Source organism: Myzus persicae, unplaced genomic scaffold (assembly GCF_001856785.1).
Source record: "Myzus persicae strain clone G006 unplaced genomic scaffold, MPER_G0061.0, whole genome shotgun sequence".
Lineage (NCBI taxonomy): Eukaryota > Metazoa > Arthropoda > Insecta > Hemiptera > Aphididae > Myzus > Myzus persicae.
Window position 1 is genome coordinate 60,957 of NW_019101739.1, and position 24,611 is coordinate 85,567.

The window sequence follows — 24,611 nt, forward strand, 5'->3', positions numbered from 1 at the left end:
ATTCTTCATAATATATGCTATTTTACTTAGTTTGTGTCAATGTGATATTTCCGATACTCACAATACATGTTATTCAATGAAATATGATAATGTTATTTTCAAACTGGCATAGTTGTTGGCTTTAAGCCTTTAAGGCCATATTGAAAAATATAGGTATACCATGATATTTTTCCTTGTCCATAGCTTAGACTTGTCAATCTGTGTCCGGTTTGACCCACTCTTCGTTTTTTGTTACTTGATCACCCTGCCTTATTCTCGGTCGTCATAGAGGTCTTTATATCCAAGCTGGTGTACCAAATTGAAGAACCATGTGTAATATTGTGTATAAGAGATCCTTATTTTTGCCACGCAAGGCCTACACTTTCTCATTATCTACTTAAAATATTTTGTCATTGTTACAGCTCTCTAATCTCCACATTATTTCTGATCCCCAGGTCTCCTGTATTTGCATCAACAACGCAAGGGCCATACATCGACATCACATTTTTTTTTCAAATACATAACGGTTAATGTGTGGTTATTTTAAAATTTACAGCCACTTATTAAAGTATTTGGAAGCCTTTGTTTTTCTGTTCTTTTTTTATAATATTTAAGTTCTTATGAATCTTAGGTATATTTTATACTTCAATAGGAAAATTACAAACAAATAGAATGTTTATTGTTAATAAATACAAAAATATATTTATGTATTATATTGTCAATGTTATTCATAAATATAGTAGGTATATAGGTATTATGGTTACGATAACGTCTAAAAAATAAGAAATTATTGTAGTCATGCAAGCTGTTCAGTACGTATAATACGTTCAGTCGTTGCAACGCAGATGGCATCGTAATGCAAGAAAATCATTTATTACACTACACTTTTAGAGAAATACACGCACACTTAGAACATACCGTAAATAACGCTTTATGTCCACGATTGAGGGTAGAGAAAATAAAGTGCTCGGCGCATCATTGTCTGCTGCCTTAACGTTACAGTAAGTATATCAGGTAAATGATCATTAATTTTTCTTAGCTAACTCGAGGAGAGTAAATATAACTATTTACGCACGTGGAAATGAAATTGTATTGTTACGTACTCCATAGGACACGAGACTACTCTGATCGAATACAATTAAAATCCAAGTACAAGAACGCGATGGACTCATTAATATTCTTTAATCGAATCTTTACAAAGCTTGAGATGAAAAAAAATTGTCTTACATGCTCTGTTGTATAGTAGGTTTTGAGTCAGGTGTGTTGTGTATAACTCATGTCATTGAGTAAGTCACTGCGAAAATGTATGAATTAATTTGGAATTTATTGATGAAACTTTCTTCATCATTACAAACGAAAAACATATTCTGCAGAGTGGAGAATACTAGTAGATCAGCGTGTATTTATTTTCAAAAGTAGAGTATATTATTTTCAATTCGGTAGGTTGAACTAATTTTGAAATACTGCACATAACTTATAAATAAATATCTGTGTACCTATTCGAATGGTGTAAATAGTTTAAATTTGTTCAAATATAATGAAAATTTAATTAGTACAATAATATGTCTATTTTTTTTTTTGTTACATTTTATACGTTCTTTAATTTGCTAAATCTTAGTTTGTTTATTTAGATTTTATATATTTTAAATTTGTTCCAACTCCTATATATAAATAAATAAATATAAAACATGATAAACACGCAAAGACAAAAAGTTTCAAATATCTTCATAATAAGTATTCTATAATTATTATAGTTTTTGCATTGAAACAAATAAGTTATGACTTATGAGTAAAATAAATTCCGGAAAACCCGTTACCTTTTATTTTATTTTGAATATCATACTTTCACAAAATTTTAAATTCAAACTCGAATTAACAATTATAGGTGCATTATTTCCGATATTTTCTGAGTTACTGTGAAACAACTTATGAAGAAATTACTGATGAAATTATTTTCTCTCTTAGAATTAGTCGAAAAAAATGATATCGGCACAGTCACGAGAAATCATTGTCGATCACCAAATTATTCCCCTATCCTTTGGAACGTTAATGAATGCGTACTCGATAAGGAAGATCAAATTAATGGAACTATGTGGAAGCAGCAAATCGTAGCTTTAATCTTCAAACGACAGTTGACCATCTGGCACTATGGGTATTTGTAACATGTTTAGCAGAATACACACCTTTAGTAAATTAGAAATGTGTTAAATTGTTGGTACACTTCAACGATAAATAATTAGGTAATTAATTAATAGCATACACTTCCTGTTTAATTTGATTATTTGTATTTCATAATTAAATTTATTTTTACAGTTATTTATAATAATATACTGTATTAAATACACGTCAAAACTAGTAAGGGGCTACGCCGAGAAGACTAATCCAACATACCTTAGACCACAGAATGCAAATAGCTCGCCAATCTGTAATATCTACCTACTTTATATATTTAGAGTTACTGATACATAAGTCGTATCTTGTCTAATATATTACGCGAATCGACATTGTTTAGATGTCCAAATGCAATTGGAAATATTGGTGAAGTGTATTGTCAATAAAAATTATTGGGAAAAAAATAAAATAATGCATTATCGACTGCTCGACTGTCGTATTAAAATAAAATATTTAAAATAGTAATGATCGATGTATATTACTTACGGGTAATGAGTTACATAAGTAAAACATATTTATTAATCATGTCTCATTTCAGAAGAAGCATTATGTAAGTCTTAAAGTTTTTGAAATAATTAATACAACCGTTAATTGTTCATTAAGTCTTAAATTATGTCGTTTGTCAAGCGTGTTAAATGACTTGAATGGAAAACTTCAAAGACAAGGGATTAATCATTTGAAAAATATATGATACATCTAATGTTTAATTGGCTAATTAAAAAACATTTTTTTATAGCTACTATACCGACAATCTAGCATACATATAACATTATACTATACTTATACCGTATAAAGAAGGTGATCCATTTAAATGTTTAAGCTTATTGTTTTGAAAAGTTAAATCCTTGTTTAAAATATTATTTTAGATGTCATTGCAAAACAATTTTATCACATTTTTTTTATTAATGTTTTTTAGTTCATCATTTATTTGAATAACATCCGTTTTTAATTTCATACACCAAAGCAGAATATTTTTCGGAGTACTTTGATACAAAAAAATCGAATTTCAAACTAGTATCTAGTTGATAAGTTATAATTATTTACAATTTTACAATATTGTAAGTATAAGTATTGGACCAACTTATAATATAAATATCACACCACTTATCAAAGCTTTAAATACTTTTACGTTATAACTAAATAACTACTCTTTAAAAATTCAATTTTCATACATCGAAATACTCCAAAAAATGATTTGCTTGTCATGAACACGAAATAAAAATTGTATGTTGTGATTCAAAAAAGTAAAAACTTGAAAAATAACCTCCATAAAAAATTGTAAATATATGATTTTTATTTTAAAATGTTTTTTTCAACGACTTCAAAAATAAATTAAAACTTTTCAAAATAACGACTGTATATATTTCAATAAATTACCTCGTACATTAAAAAAGAAAATGTATAATGTATCATTACATATACCTGGAATTATTAGACATCTTCTATTAATATTTTTTCATCGTAATAAATGCAATAATAAAACAATAATTTAAGGGTGTAATTTAAATGATCAGCTCTTAACTGCATACATTCATCTTTCATACTTTTCATTTCACATTTGAAATATGTTAAGCACGTTTGTTTGAAATATTTCAAACGCTTCACACGATACATGAGCAATTTAAAATAGTGTGTTAAATGTATATTAATTTCAATAATATAGAATTATTTACCATGAACTTCATATAACTCTACGCATAATATATATTATATATTTTTAAACACAAATAATTATGCATTTGTTGGTAAGTTACTTGCTCATCTCCGGAACAGCTTATCCAATTTAGCACACACATTTTATACTCTTTGAGACTCTGAGAGTGTTTCGTTTTAAAACCTACAAAGGCTTCTGTAAGGTGGCTCACAAATATCGTTTTAGAAAATTGAAATTAATACATTTTTTTGTTTAAGGGTAATATTCTCTTTTTTACCATGGTCTGAAAAAAAATTCAAAAAATGTTTTTGATTTTTTTTTAAAAACTCAGAAATAGCACTTATGATATGGAGAAAAAAACATTTTGAAATCAGTTGAATTTTGAATGAATGAAAGCAACTTATATTTAAATATTATTACAAAAACTTAACTGCAATATCTATTTCACATTTCGAAATAGAGTTGACTTTCCATTTAATTAACATATGGTGTTCATATAATTTTAGTTTAAATAATCAAAACTTACTTCATTGATTTTGAAAAAAATTTCAGAAATTGTTATATAAAGATATCAGGAAGTACAGAGAGTAATTTGAGAGACTCTAAAAAATATATCAAATGTTATATCTAATCCACAACAAGCGATTGTTCATCTCGATCGATAGAGTTCACACGTGAAATATACTAAAAATGGTATACACTTACATGTTACGCTTCGGTACTTTTTAAGGGAACACTTCCCTAGTGACCACCGACCGGTGTCATTACTAACACTTCAGCAGATCTCATGAGTCTTGTACCTACATCATATAATCATATAATATTATTATATTATTATAATAATAAATAAATATTAAATAATAGATAATATTAATAACATAAGAAAAAATATAAGTAATATCAACGAAAATGTTTGACTAGTAATGAAAATAGTGTAGAGTAAAGGTAATTATGATTTATGTTATATTGTTATTTACTAAATCAATATCAAGTTCAAATGTGGACTTTGAAATTCAGTTCATGTTTGTTTCAAATTGTTTGTTGATAAAAAAAAAAAAGGAACATGAAATGTTTGATATTGTTAATGGGATCTTGTTAATAGGATCTGTGACTTAACATTCAATATAACTTCGAATTTTAAATTTGTTATTTTTTCTGGATGATGTCTATTATACAGCTGTAAATGCTAGAATACTATTTATGAAAAACTTCAAAATTGAAATCTAATATTGTATATTTCTTCATGTGAGATTTTGTATTAAAACTCAAATTTGAATTTAATAATATGTGACTTGTATATCATGTAAAATATGTTTATTGTAACATTTTTGACTTTTGGCTTTGATAAATATGAATTGTTATAAACATAAAGTGATTAACATAGTTTGATATATATAATATTACAAGTAAATGTTATGTATGTAAACAAAATTACTTCTTCCCACAGTTAAAAACTACTAAAAAATAAATGTAACGGCAATATTGTTCAAACAACAAATTCCTCTACACATCATTAAACATTTTAACGGTTCGTTGATATTTAATTTGACTAAAAGTTTAAACACTTTGTTTCAGTTTATGATGTATTAGATGTTTGATTTTCGGTAGGTACTAATTTTGAGATCCAAAGAAAAAAGTGTTTTCAATTAACTAAAAAAAACATTTTAAGTCTTATCAAGATTTTCCAATCTCGTAAAAACTTAATAAACTCACCTTATTTAATTTAAATTTAAATTTAAAAACCTTTTAATAATGGAATTGTGACGTTATAGGAATAAAACTATAAAAGTAAGTAGGTACCTATATACTTTAATTGTTGAGTATAAGACTTTTAGTGTTTATGCCCAAGTTACGGATACGCAAACCTAGCCCTTTTTTATGGTCTCATAATTTAACAGTAGATGAAAAGGTTTAATTGTTTACAATACATTAAAATATTCAGGGTAAAACTAATGTAGTATTTTATTGTAATAATGGAAAGAAAAAAATAATGTTTTAAAAAAGACGATAATAGCTAACGTGGCATAAAATTAAGATTTATATTATCACCAAATATAAGTTTGTGATGAGATAAACAATATGGAATTTATTATGCCATAATATTACGTTCTTTACACCTGAAAAATAAAAATGAAAACGGGTTTATAGTACGTCGAAATTGAGTAGGTAACTACTCACTGTAATAATATAATGAATGTGTTTAATTTTAATTCAATGATAAATCATTGCACATGAAAAACAAATCTGAAATGGATTTTTTGTAAGACTAATTTACCAAGTATATTGTATTATGTATTCATAATATTCTTAATATGGTTCTCATTTTACTAGATAACTAATAATAAATCTATGGATTAAATTATTTTTTTACGAAGATGTATTATGTTGTCAATTGTTTTTATATGTATACTGTATATTACTATGTATATTATTTGTATCATAATACATGATTTTTATTAACTTTAAGTCAATAATGACTAAGTATACGAAAAAGCGGTGTGAATTTAGGTTTGTGGTATAGTCAATTAATACCTTAAAATATTCTTAATTTACTATGACGTAAAATATGGCTTTTTGTGGTTTGTATATCAATACTACGTCATTAGATTGTGTTGAAAAACAGCTTTTGGTTACTCTCAGCATTAAGAGGACTCTACCCATGAATTTGTTGACTCCTTATAACTCGTAAAGTTCATATTGGGCATCGGCGACGGTAACGAGTTCAAAAAATCAGGGGTTCCTAAAACTATATTGACAAAAAACTATTATTATATGTAAAGTAATTCCAATTAAAATGTATTGAAGAATAGGTAACTCATGAAAAATAAATTATTAGCTATGTATTGATTGAAAATCGATGACTAAAAATTGGTTATTTTCATATTGTATTGTTGAAAATGGCTAGGTGAGGTCAGCTACACTGATGTTTAAATGGATTTTGGAAACTCATTACCTTTTGCACGGAGCTTGTAATGCTGTTGTTATTCACAGTTGCAATAGTGTCTTTTTAGTCTTGATATTATAGTGAATTCACCTATTATCAAACATTTAGGTGAGAACATTGGATTATGAATTCATCTTATTGTGGGGATTAACTAACACTTTTTCTATACAATAGTTTTAATTTTGCCACATATAGTTTAAGAGACCCTATAATAGCTATTGGTACTTTATAAATGTATATATGATGCATTTAGATCTCGAACTGATTATGATTCCTGAAATTGCAATATTTTTTGAGTAACTGGTTCTAAAATGAACTCCATTACCATGATAATTCATTTGTTTTATAGATCAATTTCTGAGCTCTTCCGGAAAAGACCACGAGGAGATTATATTATAGAAACTGGCCCAGAATTTTTCATTACCAGAAATGCGTCTGAAATGAGAGACTTCCTATGACATTTCTTTCCTTTTCCTTTTGATGTCTGATAATAATATGTAAAAATTATGTTTCGTTCAGATTATAGTTATTCAAAAAAAAATGACGTTACTTACAATATTTATATTTGTGATACAAATGTGTTATAATATTATAGTACTGAACATTTTTATTAAATTATAAGTTAATTTTTGAACATACTGTCATCAAATGTATGATGTACCTTAATCGTGAATTGTCATGGTGGATGTGTTATAGATGGTTTTGAATTTTTTTCAATGGTAACTCGTCAAAAATTGATCATCGTGAATCTTCAATACTATACAGAGTTTCTTTTTAACATGTGCTGGATGTCCAATGCTCAAAAAATATGATTTATTGTGTTTGTCACGAGTTTCAAGAAAATGAATTGACCGGGATATGGTAAAGAGAAAATAAATGCGAAACATTAGACTAAACAAAGTTTGCCATTTTGAAATGAAAATATGAATGCAAATATATGGTAAACACATATGTGGTATTCGTCAGTGACTTGTCAATATACTTTTATTGTGAACTTTTAAAGAAAATCGCAAATGTGACATTACAAAATGAATGATTATTATGTAAAAATGGTTCTGTAGTTTTGAAATAGTTCAGTATTGTGAATTAGGGATTTTTAAATAAACAAATTCAAGAAAAACTATTCTTTGTATACATGTTGTGCTGCGTAATAATAATTATTATATCGTAACGACAATAATATTTTTTTCAGGGTTAATTTTTACTTTTTTGAATTAGTGAAATAGTGATATTGCTATTATATTATTTGATGACTTGTGCAAAAGGAACCCTCAGTTATTTTTTCAATACATTTCTGATTAAAAAATGATTGAAAACTCTTAATAACTTCTTTCATATTCTTACTGAATCTAAATACTCCAAAAGTCATGATAAATATTTGCTTTTATGACGATCATGCAATTTATTGTATGGGTAGGTACTATAATAGGTGCTTACATTCATGATTTTTTTTTAACCCTAAGAATCATGGCCAATGGAAGCTCTTTGTTTTTTTATAAAATGTTTTAATTAGCGTGGATGATATTTATTTTTTTTATATACGATAAGAGTAGAAAATAATAGATTAAATTATAAATAAGAAATTGTATTGATAATAGTGACAGTTTACATGGCGTGACTTGGCGCGTCACGGTTGCTGGCATCAGTCACTCAACGTCATTGAGAGTGCGCACCGTTAACTGAAAATGGATGGGTGACCAACCGTCTTCTTAGTAGTAAAATCCTTACCACACATACACGAGTTGCCAAACCAACCTACCTTATCTACCAACCCCGCTAAAAACCTACAATAGCTAAATAATGACCACAGTTGACGGAATCAAAAACAATAAATAAAAAAAAATGTTTATATGGTACACACTACTTGATATGATAGTACTATATATATTATCTTCTTAAGTATCTTATATTCTTATACTGCATATTATTATCGTGGAACTGAATATATTTGAAAAATGTGGGTAGGTAATAAAACTATATAATACAAATTACAAATAGTACAATAGAAATTTAAATAACATAATATTTGTTTACAATTATTAATTTGGAATTGTATATCTACATAATTATTATCTGTAGTTCAGATGATGTAAGGTGTTATGTAGGTAATAGGTCGAAGTTTAATTAATTAAATTAATTTGTAAAAAAAAACACTTTCATTTGTTTTAAATGATAAGGTATAACAATTAAGAATTACCCTGAAACAATTTAATTAGAACAAATAGACGCGTTACGCACTTAGGCTATTTCATTAGGTAATTGCATGATGTAATATAATATGGCAAAATATTATTTTTTGTGTTAAAAATAAGTACCTATATTAATTGTTAAACTCAATATTTTGGGTTTATACTATTATTATTTTATGTTGCTTGTAGCTTAATATTTTAACTTTTTTGATATTAACTAGTCACTAAACACACTCAAAATACTATATTTATAATTAATTTTGCCTTACAAATTATGTGTTGTAAACTATATCTAAAAAAACCCACCGATTGGCTATTACACATAACCAATTATAACCTAAACACTAACCTAGCCATATTACAACGAATTCCACGCAACCCACAAGATTAATTAATTTGATTTCATACCAGCTAGCACGAAAATTATATAAGGAATCAACATATTATTAAAAGTATTCACCAAACACTATAAGTGTTGTTATTTTTACCATGGAAGGTTTTTTAAAAATATTTTTTTTTTTGTATTTTAATGCTATCCAACTACCTTATACTTGAGGCTCACGTCCACGAAACATGTACTATGCGCACAATAAAAACATTTAATGACTCCGAGTACGGTCCTAGGTAAATACGTTTTGTTGATTAACTAATGGTCTTTATTACGCAACTAATAAAACACTCTATCCCATACCCTAGTAGTTGCCAACAGTTCGCGAAACTACCGACAAACTATTCCACAACTATTTACCTGACCACCTAAATCGTTTCACTCGACATAATCCAACTTCACTTAACTCCTAGTACTACGGGCAAAATGAAAATTCAGACTTGGCTTACAGGTAGCCTTTACAGTCATAACACAGTGCATAAATTGTACCTAATAATTTCAGTTCATTTGAATTATACATTATGTAATTAATTTATAATTTCTATTCGCATAATATTCTCAAAGAACACATAGCATAAAATTTACTTTTGAAATACCGTACCTATAATGCGTTACAGTCTATTACGTTAATTCTGTTTATAATAGATCTAGAGTAGAGCGTGAAGCTACAATCGATTTTACAATGTGCGAATATTGAAACATTTTATTTATTGTTTCAAAATATATTCAATCGTTACTTTTGTATGGAATTGAAGTCGATTTTAAATAGTTTTTAAAAATGGTCACAGACGGTTGTTTTTTTTTTGAAAAGATTGTGTGGTATATAAGTGCACCCTTTGTAGCATACATTAGGATAAACTAATCTCCAATAAAAATAATTTTCTAAACTAAATGATTTACCATTCATCTAAAATATAATGAAGCCCGACCTAAACCTAACTTAACCTTAACCAAATCTTGTACCTCGATATTTTATATTTTTTCATGATAGATGATAATGCTTAGTTGAACTGAATTAAATATATTGTATCACATTGATTAATTTTTATGATGGAAGTTGCATAAAAATAACTTCAACAGAACACAGTGTAGTAGACGTCTAGAGAACTATTAATAAAACAATGATACCATATTTATTATTTATATACTCGTCATTAATGTGATACACGATTCAAGTCAATTTAACAAGTGTTTGTATAAAACGGCAATGCCGTTTTATTGTGTGACTTATTCTACATCGTCAAAGAGCCCGAGAATCGTCTGACTTCAAACTGTCCATTGTCAACATCATTCAATAAATTCTCTAGTGTACCATGCTCGTTCCTTCAGATAAACATTGTACTTGTACGTAAGATGTTCAAATTATAAATAATTAAAACTAATCCATTATGTTATTCACTACTCAGATCTCAGATTTCTTTACATTAGCTATCAGTCTTTTCTATAATAGCAATATGCATTTTTCGCAGTACTTTAATCTACTGATTTGAATGAATTTTTATATTATTTCACTAAATGTTCATATAAATTGGATTATATCGTACACCAACATTTTTAGTTTTAATAAATTAATACCATCACACATTATAGAATTAAAATTAAGGAATAAATCGTTATTTTCGAACATAGAACACACATTTAGTAGACAATGAGTAGTGGTAGTGCCGTATAGGTAATTAAAATCCATGTAAATATTATTATATTTTTCAATGTTTACCATGATGTTATTATGTTTATTTTATTATAATAAAGTCATTATAAATACGAAATAAATGTATTCAACTAACAACTAATGTTTTTTTTTATTATTATTTGGAGAGAAATTATTTACATGTTGTGAGAGAAAGTTATTGATATTTACCATTCAAACAACCAGCCGATTAACATCAAGTTTTTTTAAAAGAAAAAAAAGTTCTCGTTAGATGATGCTACACTTATCCCAAAATTACAAATGGAACTGCCGTGCTTTTTGAAATAAAGAAAACGTTATCTTATTTATGGTTAATGACTTGTACTTTTATAGTTATATATTATTAAACATAAAAAAAAACCCAACGGAATACTGAATAAAGACAGTACAAAAACGCTTTTGTACAACGTAAAACTATCGGAATATTAGATATTCAGCTTTTGAAGACTTCAACCGGCAAGCTAACCTTTACCAGTGTTATTATGCATAATATTTCGAGCCGCGTTACAACACAGTCGTGACTGGTACGATGGTATGCGTAATATAGATCTATATGATATATTATGTGCTCTCGGTCGGATAACTGCAGCAGTATCGGCCCTCTCGGGTCACCCCCAATTTCCTAAGCCGGCCCGAGCTTGTATTATACATCAATAAAGGGTTTAAAAACGACCGTCGACCGCTGTTCGTACTGCGATAAACTTTTAGGATTTTTTAGTATATTTACACCCAGTGCCGGATACCAGTAGTCCTTTAGCTGGTTGTATATTATATTATTGTTATCCTCGCACATACCTGATTCTCGTTTTTCCTACCACGTACACGACCACGTGAATTAAATGCAAAATATAATCTCTGAACTTCATGATACTATACCCATGTACATAACACGCATGCCTATATAATAATAGTAATAATGACAATATTCAACGGGGCACGTGACAATAACGCTGTCGCCGACTGTTATAATCGAAAGACGGTGCTCATTTCGATAGAATTAAAAACCTTCGCCGAAACACCGGATGATTCTGGGCGACCCATCGGCACTCGCTCCGGGCTCCGTCATGCGGTGGCCGGACGGCCCGAACACGCGCCGGTAGCGGCGGCGGCGGCGGCGGCTTGAAGAGTTTCGGCAGCGTCATGCGTTGGAGCGCTTTTTCGCGGGGGGCGACTGCGTTTCCGTAACGTTTAGCAGTCGCCGTTCGCCCTCGTTCGCACGATTTTCCGCGTTCGTCCCGTCGCGCTGTCGCCGGCAAAGCGCCCGAAACTTTCGTCACGTTTGCGCGAAAAAAATCCTCTGGTTTTTTTTTTGTTCGATATTTTTTAGTTTCATAAAAACATTTTGTCATCGACCGAGGTCCGTCAAATCGTAGATCTCGCGTAGATTTTTTTTCCGCTGCTCGTCGTGGTTTTCGTGTCTTCCGGTTTTTACACTCCGACATAATATTTCCCTCGGTTCGTCGTGCGGTATAGTGATAGTGCCGTTACAATACACGCCACATCGACATTTAGATATTGGAAAAAAAATTTTGCGATCGTCGAAGTGTGGTCCTTCCGGTCCAGCCGCCCAGTTGTCTGTATCGGCTGCATCAGTCATCTCAGAGGGAGGGAAAAAAGACAAAAATCACGCCGACAATCTGAACACGTGAGTACAATTTGGTCGTCGTGACACTATAATGAATATATATTGTTATTTTTAGTCCGTCACGTACCTACCCGGGAAAACGTTAAACGGTTCGTTACCGAAATGTTAACTGTTACCACTGTTACCGCTGTGCTATTGCTGTATCGATTAATACTGTCGTTTTAATGAGCACTTTTGTACTTTTACTTCTCTTAATTAAACGACCAAAACAATCGCATTCGAAGGAATTATTTGAATTTCGTACAAATAATAATTATTCCGTACGTCTTTATTCGTGTTTACTTCGACGTCGTTTTTCAGAGGAACCATTCCCCGTTTTCTGCGCCCAGTCAACGATTAATCCTTAAACTCTTTGTACTTTTTATTCTTCGCAGACATTAATTTATACTTATAATAATTCAGTTAAACATTACATTTTGCTTGCTCTACTGTTCTCTTGGAAGGCTACCCAGCTGAATTCTTCATTGGGTTTTACTAACCCCCGAGCAAAAATAATATAAGACTTTTTGCCAATTAAAGTACCTTTTAATTATATTAACAGGCAAATAATTTGAATTAGCTACGTAACTCGAGTCTACATTACACGTATATCAATGTAGTTTTATATATACCATCTTAAGTTTGATTTAAAAACATTTTGTTTAATTTTACTTTGAAATTTATTTTAGCTTAACTCGAAAGATGACGGGTCCTCTTTATTATAATATAAATTAAATTTTGTATGGTTTGATATTGTTTCATAGTTATAATAAGGCAATTTGTCTTAAAATAATATAGTAATATAAATAATATATTGAATATTATTTGCGAATTATGATTCTTAAATGTTTGAATTTTAATGGTTTATCTCCTAAGAATACTACCAATAACACAACGCTGTTTTTGTATTAAATATATAATATTTTATTATGAACAAAACTTTATTATCTTATATTTTTTTTCCATTTGTAACGGTAGTTTTGTGTTAACAAAAATATATTACGCTAGTACAAAATGTAAACACTTGAGGAATGTGTATGCGTTATTATATTTTTATATTATACAATAATATTCATTACAAAAAAAATGAAAAATATGATTCTTCAAAAAAAAGGGCAGCTAAATAATTATCATAGCGCAGAGCAGGAAAAATAAGGATTAGTCTTTATAATATCCTATATTTTGTTTTCTGTATATTGTACCGTAAACAATAGGTACGTCTATTTGTTGTTCAAAGTAAACCAATGTCAATTTTCTAAAAAAAACTAAATATCTATTAAATATATTATTTTTAGGGATTATTTTAATTTATGTAGAATTTAGTATCTAATTATTGATACGTGGCTATCAAGATGCATATCATTATAATGTAAGAATGTTATTATTAAGTATTATAATTATTATATTAAACTAATATTTTATTTCCAAAAGCTTATAAATATAAATTGTACGCTTCGAGATCACTTTTAGAGTTATAGTCCATAAATATCACCAACGAATCTAGTGGCATGATGGAAGGTAATCGAACAAAACAAAACTGAAATTTCCGACCCTCGTTGAATTCAGTGGTCATTAAAAACGATCGTTTAACTGCCGGCTTACAACACTCATCAAAATGTACAACAGCATTTTGGTTTTTACCAACAATTATTGTTTGTAATAACCGTTTAAATATCATGATTATGAAATAAAAAAATTAAAATGTTTTATGGTTTTTTTTCAAATTCTTAGTAATATATTCATTGTTATGCTACACATTTTATGTAGACAAACTTGACCAATTAACTCGCGTATCATTCTATACTGCGGTAACAATATTTTTTGTACTGCAAACATTATTGTAAAATAATATTTGCTATACTTACAGAAGTTCTTATAGGCTATACGTATACAACGTTTAGAATAATATGACGTATGCATGTTATGTTGGTTAATAGGATCATACAAACAAAGTATGGTCTCCATTGATCCATAACGTATTATATTAAATAAACTATAATTCATGGCAATGATGTCAGCTTACACTGAGACGAGTTATTTTTCGATTGTACAAAGTTTATTTTTGTGGATTTTAAAATTAATTATTCTTCTCTGGATTATGCAATTTGAATATTTTTAACTAGACAATTTACATTTAATTGAACAGTAACACATTAATTGAATAACATTTTAATGTATTTTGACATTAAATGCTATATTGCTACGTATAGTATAGATAACGTTAAAAACAAACTCTTTCTAAAGAGTACTTAAAGTTAAACAAAAAATGTCAATGTTATTTAAACTCTTTTAAACAGTATTATTATCTTGATAATTGTATTGACATGGATATTTTTTTAGGATAGTACTAGTAGTATTATTTCAAACGACGATGTGTCCTTAAAAATCCAATATAATATCTTCGTCAATGTATCACAACTCAATTTGTATTTGAAAATATAAAGTCTAGTACAACATATAATTTATATATGTACAAGTACACTTGAATGATATTTTATATTGGTAACAAAAATAAAATGTTCCTATGTTTTTATATGCCATGATTAGTTTCCTAAATGATATTACGTATTGGTAAAAACTTTGTTTCAAATAACTTATTTCAAGTTTCAACATTGAATAAAAAATAGATCAATGTATGACTAGTATAAAATATAATGTAATACTATTGTTCATATATAACGAAATAAATACAAACAAAGAGACAATTTTACAGTTATTATTTGAATACATCAACTTGAGTCAATTTGATATTTTTTATATAACCGGAATATTTAATTTACTAGATGTTTGTGAAAAAATGTTGAATCGCTATAAAAATAATGCATTTTTACTGATCATAATATTGTACCAAAAATCTAAATGTTATGTATTCAAAACATTTTTTGACGAACAACTGAATACCTCTATATTTAATTGTGATATTCATATTAGTACAAAATTATCTTCTGCCTAAGAATAAATATTTAAAAAATTACAATGCCAAAACAACATCAGGAATAAGATCAATTTATTACTACACTGAGGATGATAATCTTTCTTATATTTATTCCACTTTTGTTTTTTAATTTTATTAGTTTTTATTGCTCGACTCTAGGTACTATGATTTTATGTTACACATCATCACATTGGAAAAATTATTTGTGATTCAAAAACTGGGTAATGATATTAATCACTTAATTCCTAATAAATTAAATGCAACGCTTATAATTTACTTTTGAATATTATAAATGATACTGAAGGTATAAATTTGAACAATATATAACTCATATTAGAAGTTATAAACTAAAAAAAAAAATGGTAGAATATTTTTACCTGTCTTCAAAAACTTTTTAAAAGTTAGATTATTACGTAGTGAAAATATAATTCAAATATAAACTATTATAATTCAATTATATTTGGAACAAATAAAGTTTAACTACGTTTTTGAAATTGATGTTTTAAAAATGTTGATACCAAGCAATTTTTTTTGTAGATCATTAATTTTTAAATTATATCACTTTGACATTCTACAGTACTATCTTAACTGTTATTTGATTAATTAAGGTAGACGAGTAACCTAACGAGTGGAACCTTGCTAGTTAAATTATGATAGTATATAGCCAGATTGGATTGTCAAAAACTCAAAAATGTTGTGATGACTCATCTTCATTTATAACCAGCAATATTTTAATAAATATATTTAAACAATCAATAAAAGTAACACAAAGTTCATGTATAATATTTTAAAGTTTGTCAAGACATGGTGATTTTGTAGATTAATACAGCTTACGAGTATCTAGGTATCTGTGAGTATAATATTAACAATATTGAATGCTATAACTAGTAATTAGTATTATAGAAATATAATTATAGAAGTATCTGCATACAAGAGGAACCTACAAAAATGCAACATTTTAACTAGAGCTAACTATTACTACACAATACAGTCCATATCCGTGAAGAGAACCAAAATTAATTTAAATTTTAGAAGCCCCAAACCCTAATCATTCACTGAATACTTAGGAATTGAATCTGCAACACAGCCTACGCATATTTTATGTATGCTATATTATGTATTAAAACATTATGTTAAATAAATAGTTTCAAATATCCTAAATAATATTGTAAATTCTCATTTAACTGTTTATTCAATACACCAATTTATGTTTCAATTTGTATGGTAATTTATATTAACAAGAATATTTTAAGCATTAACATAATAATCAAAAGTATAATTATATTAACTATTACTTTATTAACAGATACATGCATCTATAATATAATATTCAAATATATTACATAACGTACATATTTTTAATTTGATTCAATTTGTAGAGAACAAAAAAATATTTTTACAAAAGTTTAATAGGCAAATGAATATACACCTTTTTTAGGTTTTTCTGATTTTAATTAAAAATAATGTATCTACAAATGTAGTAACACATAATATTTATATTCTAATACAATAAAGTATATATTATATTTAAACGATGCCAAGTAAACGCATTCGGTGAGTGATACCACCTCGTAGAGTAATTTGTTATGGAATTCAGGGTTTCAGTATAATCTATTTACGAATTTCAATATCTGCATAAAATATGTACAAAATTAACTGGGTACCTAGTCGGTTCCGGCTGATAAGACATAAACAGGCGGAAATAATAGGTGATTGCCCCTGCGTTATGGGGAATGGTTATGTCTTGTGTGTGATGGGTTCAAACTATGTAGCTCACGCTCGCTCAAACAAGTGGCAGCAGTGATCGATGCGAATCATAGATAATGAAAATATGTAAGCTTGAGCATTCACGTTGGGTGAACCACATACGGTAGCCTTCTACGTTACCATAGATTACTTTATGTTACTTATGTATTTTTTTTATACCGGAATCTGGTTGTTCTCACTGGGCCTGTCCTCGGTCGTTGTGGGTTTCTAAAATTATGGTCTCGTTCGCCGCCTGAGTCGAGATGTCGGTCGGTTGACGTTCTTGATCACCGCTTGCTGGTCAACTAAATCAGCAAGCCACCACACTCTGCTGGTTTTCCGTGACTTCCGATCACACTTGCTCTGGGGTCCGCAATCGGACTGGTCGTCTAGTTGATAGCCCGATGACTAAATAAGCCACCACTAGTTCACAACCACAGTGGTTTCAGCGGCTGAATTATCGCGGTCATTGGACTTGGCACCCGTGGTATGGACCGGGTAGGCAACTGAAAACACGAGATCTTCGAGTGTTAGGATTATCGTCAGAAGTGAGATGCTCTGTCGGAAACTGCTTCGCCGGTCTCGTCGTTGGTGTTGAATATATTTTCTTCGTTGAACTCTGGCTTGTTCATTAACGATGTTAAAGAACACCGTCTTCGTATCTGCAGAATAGTCTTCAATGTTCTTTCACTCAGGCTAGTTAGTATTTAGAGCTGTTGGTGATTTGAGGGGTTATGTTGATGTGATTTAACCGCTATTGCTATTTCTCTAAGAATGACTTTACACCTACGGACACGATTTGTCTGATTTTCATTTGTTTCTGGTGATTGGGACATATGTTTTTCAATGGGTCTTCTTTTTGTTTTCGATAGGCACCCACCGAACGATCTATTAAGCATAATACTATATCCATACGCCTCGGGTAGTAGGTTCTTGGGAACATTCATTCTCTATTTTTTTGGACGATCTCAGATATAACTGGGAATTGTGTGATGGAATTTTTTTAGATTAATATCGGTTATGAGAAAATGATGCGTTGCGCGATATATTACTCTTTCTATTTTTGACCAGTTTAATTTTGAAATGAGTGGACCCCAGACTTCACTACATTATGTAAATATTGGACGTATTTACATTTGCACAAAATATATAATTTCAATACATGTTAGTCTTAAATTTAGCTCCATAGTAATTTAGCTGTGTTTTAATTAATTAAAATAATAAAGGACGTTGGGTTTATTTTAATATGTATATTTCATTAAATATTAATTTCATTATAATTCATTATTCACATTTTAACATACTATTTTACGAAATAAAAAAGTGATATTAACTTTAAAATTAATGTAGAGAACTCTTTTTTAAAATCAATTGTATTGTTTTAACTATATCAATAAGGAAATATTTTAAAATATTTTAATTTTATATTACATTCATTAATAATAGTACCTATGCTAAACAAAATAAATTTAGCAAAAGATAAAAATTGAAATTTGAATTTTTAACTAGATAACGATAAAAAAAAATACTTTTTTCTTTAATTATTTATCAAATATTATTTTTAATTGATAACGAGGTGTATTGTACATTGTACACGCACACACTAGGCCTAGTAGTTACTAATTATTTTCCTTATCGTCTCGTTATCCCATTTTAAATATAGTCACAATATATTAATATTTTACTTGAGTTTGAGTTTTATTAAACTATTTTGATTACAAAACAATAATTATTTTTTTAAATTTTATATTCAAAGATGAAAATATGATTTACATAATTTAAATGAAATTCATGTTTTCGATAAATGTTAATAACTTTTTTGACGATGATATTTTTTTGTTAATACATTTACGTGTCATAAATGTACATATATAATATAATTCTAATGATATTTGTATGTAATTTTGCTTTTGTACTACGTAAAACACTTAATACAAATCTAACTACGACATTAAAGTAAATAAAAATTACTTAGTGAAGTAGAAGATGCATTTAGCAGAATAGTTCAAACTTCAAAGTAACTGACTGGAGTAAAACTCTGCAGCAGATACTTTCATAAATTTGTAATTCTTTATAGTACCTATGACAAAAATGTATCTAAACAAACTATGCTTCCTGTGCTAGCTACACTAACAATATGTACATACGTTTTCGCAAATTTTTCTGTATAGATATTTAATTGTAAGAGCATCCGTTATTATGTTAATGTGTTATACAAAGCCACTTAACTAATTTATGAAAAAAAGATTATAAGCGAGTAAAACCATACAATGGTTAGCTGCAGTAGTTAGTAACATATAGTCATTAATTGATAACTACCTATTAACGTATAGACCAAAGTGGCCTAACCTGCGGCCAGAGGGCCACAGGTGTCCCGCAAATGTACCTATTCTATGTGGCCGGTTACAATTTTTTAAAGTAAAAACCAAAAATTCAAAAAAAGTATAATTACGAGTATATTACATAACTCAATTTGTAATCATTTCAAGATAATAAAACATGTCCAATATATTAATGTGTATTGTATACCTACTATGTATAACACAATAATAATTATATTATTAGATTAAGATTGAGATTATTCATATATTTATATTTGGTAGTGAACCGAGGAAAAAAGGCTGGGCATTCACTGGTATTATATACAGTATGCCTAATATGATATCTAGCATTCTAGACTACCTAGAAATAAATATATAAATTGCATAACTATTGTCGTATAATATTTTATAAAATAAATGTTAATGTTAATGGAATTATATTACTACCAATAAAATTACATTTTATTTAGGTACATTGACTTCTTATATTCTTAAGAAGTTAAGACTTACCTAACCTATATTATAAATCTAACATGACTTAACCTAACCTAATATACATCTTAATCAATTAAATAGCGTTTGAATATTATATTAATCACAATTACTAATCACTTTTAAATTAGGCAAGTTGAGTTGAATAATTTAAAGGTTATATATATTATGTTAAATAGACATAATGTTTAATATTTTTGATCGTTGCTAAAAAAATGCTCTCTTATACAGTTATCTATACCATTATTAAATGTATGCAGAACTTATTTGTTTAAATATATATATATATATATATTTTAACCTAAACCATATCAGTTTGTTGATTATGGGCTCATATAGTCTAGAGCACTTGAATCGTTCTGGATGTAAGTGAATTAAATTTTAAATATGGTCATCAATAGTTTATAATCAAAAAAACATTCAATCAAAAAACTTTGAAACAGTAAAATATAAATACCAGTTGCTTATTTATAAATCGAAATGTAATTAAAAATTTTTACCAATTGAAAAATATTTAAATTTCAGAATAGAATATTGAATTTTGGTATTCCTTCATAATTTATAACATGTAATTCAAAATGTATAAAACAATGTTTTAGACGTTTGTCAAAAAATCTATTTATAACCATGCAAACACGTACTATAACAATACGAGTACATATAAGAAAAGAATAATAAGTACTATAAAGTAGCCTAATATATTTTGAATAATAAATACATATATTTTTTTTTTTGGAGTCAAAATTTATCATCAACAATTTTGAGGCAATGGGAATATGTGTAGTGTAATAATAATAGTACAATTTATGGTAAAGATATTATTATTTATTTATTTTAATTAATTATTTACGAAGTAGGATTTTTTATTTAAAAAAATAATAAAAGAGAGATAATTATTTTGGAACAATTCTGTTTGATATTAAACTACATCGAAAGTTAAAAAATAAAAATTTAGATCTAATTTATTGTAGCATGACAATCTATAATGGTTTATAAAATAAGTTGTTTTTTTTTTTACCTACATATTTAAGATTCTGAGCGGAGCGGCGAATGTATTGATTTTACAATGATGTGTGGTTTTTTTGTATTTATATCGAAATAATTCTTGTATTTTCAACATCAGTATCTTTTCTGGTGGAAAAGTGAATCTAGTCGGTAGTTGAAAAAGGTCAAAATGGAAAATTCCCTGGAGTTTTCAAAAGTGTTGGAAAAAAACAAAAAAAAATAATCAAAAACGTGAATTTAAGGCAACACTAGTTTTCAACAAAATCATTTGGTAATTGGTGTAACTAAAAATCTAGTAATCCTTGATAATTCTCATTTTCAAAATATTTTGACACTTTTTGAGCTATTTTAAACAGAAGAAAATTTCGAATTAACTAATCTACTTTTAATTATTGGCAATAACAAATAATCTTTCTGTAAAAATACTTGAGAATGTAATACATGGGGTTCCCCATAAGTTTTTATAAAAACAATTTAAAAATATTAAAGATACATAATATGGACCAATTTTTTTTATAAGCATTCATAGTTTGAAATTTGATAAATTTCGTCAAAATTGTATTTAGTCAGAAGTCTGATTTATGTTGTAAATATAAAACAAATACTTTCCTAAATATATTAGTATACAATAAAATGTTTTGGTGTACTTACATATTGATACAGAGACCAAACTCAAGTATCTGGAAAAATCTAAGACCTATAGAGGTAGCTATGGTAGATATTTGAGTGTTACAAATTTGGAAAATTCAAGTTCGGCCCAGTCAGTCAACCTATATAACATTCATTTTGCGATCATCCCACCTGCACTGACAGTATTCAAACGTTGACTCAAATTAAATATGTGAATTGTTTGTAAAACTCCTTACCTAGGGTCACAACTTAAGGGTTAAACTTGTCAATAATTTAACTTTCAAATGCAGCTACTACAAAATAATTTTATTCCGTTCCAAGCTATCATTAAAAACAACTAGAAAAATCTACGTACCTACACATTTTATTAGTCACATATAACAGTATTGTGTTAAACTGCAAGGTTCAGCTGAGCCTTCTAATACTAGAACCATACAAGCTTGTCAATAACATAAAACATGGTCATGTCAAATTTCAGCAGCTTTCGTGTATGTAAATATATAATAACGATACATTTCATGAATATATTCACAACCCATCATTAAACGAACTTTTCTCTTATACGAAAAAACACACAAATAACCTAACCTATCCTAACCATAACCATTTAAATACCCTAGCTGATATCTAGCTTTGTCATTAAACGAATTTCCAGCTCAAACACCAGATGAAAAGGAAAAGGTTCAGAGCTTCCCCGTCCCCTTTGAATACTTATTACTCATTATAGGGTTTACGTCAAACAGTTTTACCCAGAGTTCTACCCATATAATATTTCAGTGTTCTCGTATAAGAATGTAACATGATTTTTAAATCGATTATACACTATGCATTTTAATTAAACTTCAATTATCTATACATTAGTTCATAAATTATATTGATTTTGATCCTGCGAAAACACTTGTAAGTACTTACGTATATTTCAATTAAAGTTTACAAAAGTATTTGAAAACTCATCTACGCTTTATTTACTGTAATACGTGGGTCATAATATAATGACTGTTACTTATTTGTAATATAATGCTATAATCAGTGGAATGACTGATTTAAAAGATAATTGTAATCTAAGTCAAGAACAATATAGTAATGATCGTGCATACGAATAAAATTATTGTAAAATTAAAAACGATTTCAGTTCAACTAATTATTGACAATACCATTTTTGGATCAATTCCGTGGTTGGTTTAATGCGACGGGATACAAGTTTGGAAAGGTGTAAATCGATTTATCTCCGTGGCACTTGGGCCTTGGATAAATGTGGGTAGGCAATAAAATAATAATGACAATTTTTTTTTTTTTATTAACGCTGACGTTCGATTTTGAGTCTTTCATCAATATGACTACATTTTTCTGTAATCCTTGAAATTAAAGAAAAGTGACTTATAGGTACATGTGCAAACAATTATTGGTTCTACGTTCAGGATCGTATTATTATTGTTTGATTTGATATAAGAGCCGAACTGCCACATGGGTTGTGATGTGCGTGCTTTTTGTGTTTCTCCTGAAAGATAACATACAAGTTAACTGTGTACTGAAATAAAAAAAGACAGGAAACATACGTATTAGATACGCTTGTATATTATGAGTTACGGGTTTTATAAGCTAAGAATATAGTTGTAAAGCTAGTAGAGTTACTTAATGATGTCTCCATGGTTATTATGAACTTGAAGACTTTAAATTAAAGACAGATAAAACTTTTCTTTTAAAATACATCAAGTTTAAACAAGAATACAAAAAAAAAATGTCAAAACTTTTTATTCGTGCACCAAATATTATAGGTAGGTACCTATCAACTTAAATATCATATTATTTTTTTTCAGAATATAATAAGTCTTTCTAGTTGCCGTGTTCTTATAATATTACAAAAATAGTGTTCATAATGTTAATTAATATGCATTTTAAATTTAATTTACCAAACAGTGGGAAGTATATTAGCATTTTAAAGTAGTCTATTGGTAATTCAATTCTAAACTAAGTGTAATTAATAATTACTTGGCAGTTGGCATCACTAGAGATTAAACTTTTTGCAAAGTAAATTTAGTTATAATACATGTATAATATTCGATGCTTTACGATGAACATTATACAAAAAAATAAATTTAAAAAAAGAATTTAATATTTGAAATAGGTTATGAGATACTAAAGTTAGTGTGTGTCATGTAATTAATAAATCAAAATATATTATACTTTTTAGCATAGTTTATGAATTGTGAAAATCAATATTATTATTAATTTCACGAATACGACACTTACAACTTAATAAGAGAATAATCTAAATTTAAATCTAAATGTTATTAATGTTATATTTTAGTGAGATTGGATAAATTAATATTCGAAATATATATTTGCACAATAAATCAATCTAACAGATATTTCATTAAAAATGAATAAAAAACTTTCTATGATTAACAAAACTGGTCACTAGATTAGATAGTTTACAATTAGGTATGTAAATCGATGTCACTATATAATTGATAATGACTGTATATTAATTGAATCTAAATAATATACTTGCATAAAATAAAACACGATAAGAGACATTATGTTTTGATATTATATTTAAGTAATAAGAATAGCAAATTAAAACAATTGGAATAAATACTGTAAATATGGTTTTAAAAAGATAACAAGTACTTAGTTATCTATAAATTGAGATTCTAGGGAATTCAATTAATAAGAGTACATCACCAATTGGAAGTTGGGTTTATTTTAATAAAATATACATTTATTTTACTTGTAAATTATTGATTTCATCCATCATTCATTATTTCATTTTATTTTATAACACATTATAACTAATGCCATGGATTTGGAGTAATAATTTATATTTATACATTGTGATTTG

The 24,611-nt window shown here is 27.9% G+C and overlaps 1 protein-coding gene across 1 annotated transcript in view; it reads left to right on the forward strand.

Moving 5' to 3' along the window:
* The first annotated feature begins 12,210 nt into the window (after nucleotides 1-12,210).
* LOC111030309 (hemicentin-2-like) overlaps nucleotides 12,211-24,611 on the forward strand; it is a 312,599-nt gene continuing 300,198 nt past the window's right edge. The window contains exon 1 of the mRNA XM_022309733.1: nucleotides 12,211-12,661. The gene's annotated coding sequence lies outside the window, so the exon portion shown is untranslated. The remainder of the gene's footprint in view (nucleotides 12,662-24,611) is intronic.